This window comes from Chrysochloris asiatica, unplaced genomic scaffold (assembly GCF_000296735.1).
Source record: "Chrysochloris asiatica unplaced genomic scaffold, ChrAsi1.0 scaffold00180, whole genome shotgun sequence".
NCBI lineage: Eukaryota > Metazoa > Chordata > Mammalia > Afrosoricida > Chrysochloridae > Chrysochloris > Chrysochloris asiatica.
Window position 1 is genome coordinate 2,565,076 of NW_006408698.1, and position 3,356 is coordinate 2,568,431.

Genomic DNA, 3,356 nt, shown 5'->3' on the forward strand with positions numbered 1-3,356 from the left:
ACCTGACAACAACAACAGCAACAACATTGCTTATCAAGATTGACAGGAGCAGCTACCTCTGATTGGTGCCATTTTGAAAGCTGCCAAGTAATAAGGCAACCTTCAGGGTATTTGCCTCTACTAATGGTGGCTCCATAAGGAGCTCCTGTAGTGTGGTTACGAGTTGGACTGCAAAGGCTTTCTACTTCCATAAAGATTTACATCCACAGAAACTCTCTGCAGGGTCACTATGAGTCAATCCAACTCTATGGCACACCACCAAAGGTTAGATTAGAACTGCACTGAGAACCACAAGATCTGCAGTCGAGTCCTTGGTAGAAAGATGTAGTTTTCTGCTCCCACAAAGATTTATAGCTTCAGAAACCCTAAACAGGGCCTTTAAGAGTCTGAAATGACTCTATAGCACTTAACAACAATAATGTATTAAAGTTAATATCATTATTTTAAAAAAGAGTTTAGAGGGAATATACCGCACTGCTCTACCACTGGGAATAAATCTGAACCAATGTCATTCAGTTCTTATTTTAAGAAAATCATTAGGTCATGTGAAAAAGAGCATGAAGCATTGTATTCTTATTTCTCATTTAGTGGCCTGTGGCATAATATTCAGTTGAGTTCTCTATAACTTAAATTATTCAATGACCACAAATAGATAACAGCAATGACACTAGGCTACCCTGTGTAATGTCTTGCAATTGCATAAAGAAAGGTAACTTTATAGAATTGCTTATTATGTGGGCTATGGTTTGAGAATATATGGCTGCAGTTCATTTAATGAAGTTCTCCTAAAACCCAAAAGCCCATAAAACTTGAAACATAAATATCTCTTTCTGTTAAATCAAATGCTTTTATACCACTCCAGTGTTATAAGTACCATTTACCTCTTAAAACTCTGATAAAAGCAAGTTCATTTAAACTATTCCTAACACTTATGAGCAAGCTGTGATTTTTAATAAAGCATAACTCATTTGTATATATAACAAGTAGATGTAACCTCTTTTGCCCTCCTAAAATTAGATTATTTGTATTTATTAATGGTTTCAATCAGGTAGATGTACCTATAGTTTGCACTTCATTGGTCCTAATCAGAAAAGGTTTTTTTTTTTTTTTTTTTTTTTCATTCATTAAACTGAGGTGTAAGTTTTAAGGTATGAATCATAATGGGCTCAGAATTAAATTTTCTAAATTTAAGCTTCAAGGGCATGCATGAAATAAATAAAGAAACAAAATATGCACAAATTAGCAAAATTAAAATTTCTTCTGAAAAATAATTTCTCAGCTAGAAGGTAACTGTGACAAAATTGAGCAATGACAGCTAGGACAAAACCTCCAGCCTCTTGATTTCTCATTTTAGTGTTTTCTCTACTGCCTAACATTACCTCTCCGTATGTCCAAAGATTTATTTGCAGCATCAAAATCTCAAAGAAATTCAGTTTGATCTAATTGACTACAAGAGATGTTTTACATTTTCAATTAAACAAAATACTTGAATGCCATCATTTCAAAGGTAATAATTCATCCCATATTTATTATCAAACATTGATATGTTAAGAAACATACCCTTTTAAACTATTTTTAATCAATATTTCATTCTGACTAATTGGCATCTCCTTGGATTGCTTCCCAGAAAGCAAGTATAGATTTTTCCAAACCTACTAATTGAATAGAAAGACTTTTCTCAATTTTGATATGTGAGTTTCATTGTGGTATACTTAAAATAAGCAGCTTTTAAGATTGATTAAAGACCCTAACTTGAATTCAATTATTAATTTCAATAGTCATTTATTGCTTTGTGTACCACAGAAAAAATAGACAGCATCCTGTAATTATTGATTCAGTTGGTAGTAGTAGTTTGTCAGCAGTACGTACTCTTTACATGGCAACATATATATTGAGTCCATCTTCAGCTTGCTCCACTTTTCTTGTCAAAAAGAAAAGCATTTTTAAGTCATCTGTTAAACACCAACTTTAGTTTACTTTAACTGATCATTTTGAGAATGATCAGGAACAATATCTAACACACTTAACAGTAAAAAAAGAATCTCAGGGCTTATAATGACTCTAAAATCTTATATTAGTTGAGTTGAGTTGATTTTTTTTTTTTTTTTTTACTTTTTATTAGGAACAATAGGTCAGAAATAGCTTAATCAGTGTGAATTTTTATATGAGTTATTTTTTTTACCACAGATGAAAAATTTCCCCATAGTAAATATTGCAGTTTCTTCAGTACTTAATTTTGTCAGTATATAAAAAACAGTTTCACATGTATTTTGAAATATTGGTAGTCCCCAACTTATGGCATATTTGGGTTATGAGAAACTGTAATTAATATCCACTTTTTTGTTGTTGTTATTCATCTTATTGTTAGTAATATATACTACATGCAGTGTTGCAGTGTGTAATTTGTTGATGTTATTCTCAGATGTTCACTTGCATGTATTTAGTTTTATGATCTGCTTATTCAAAACAATGCCATGTACATTTACTTTTCTTTTCTCCTTTTTTGGGGGGATGGGATCAAGCCATTTTATTGTGTTTCTGGTGGGCCAAAGAAGTGGGGGAAATGCAGTCCAACAGGGCTCTCCTGGTCCTCGAAGCCTCCAAAGTACATTTAGTTTTCTAAACTAATTCAGAGATTACTTGAAAATTACTTGAAAGCTTTGCTGAAGTTTATAGGCAGATTTGAGAAACAGTGAACTATTACTGTGAAATATGTGAAGAATCAGAGAAAAAGGTCAAACAATTATCAATAATTTTCTTACTAGAAACTCCATCCCCATTCCCAGGGATAATCCAGATGGAGTTATTACTGCAACTGACAAAAGGCTCAAATTAACAACTGTGAGGATGGCTCAGGACTGGGTAGTGTTTCATTTTGTTGTGTATAGGATCTATACGAGTTGGAACCAAATTGACAGCACCTAACAACATCTATAATAAAATATGCAATGATTTAGAGTTGGATAAACAAAAGGGAAGAACACGGTCAACATTTCTCAAGCTGGGGGAACTAAAGAAAAAATTCAAGCCTCGACTTTCGTTATTGAAAGATTCTCTGGGCTAATTATTGAATGATGCACAGGGCATTAAGAAAAGATGGATGGAATACACAGAGTCATTGTACCAAAAGGAAACGGTTAATGTTCAACCATTTCAAGAGGTACCATATGAACAGGAGCCAGGGAGGAAGTCCAAAATGCATTGAAAGAATTGGCAAAGAATAAGGCACCTGGAATTGATGGAATAAAAATTGAAATCTTTCAAGAAAGTGAGACGGCACAAGAGGCACTCACTCATCTCTGCCAAGAAATTTGGAAGACAGCTATCTGGCCGACTGATTGGAAGAGATCCATATT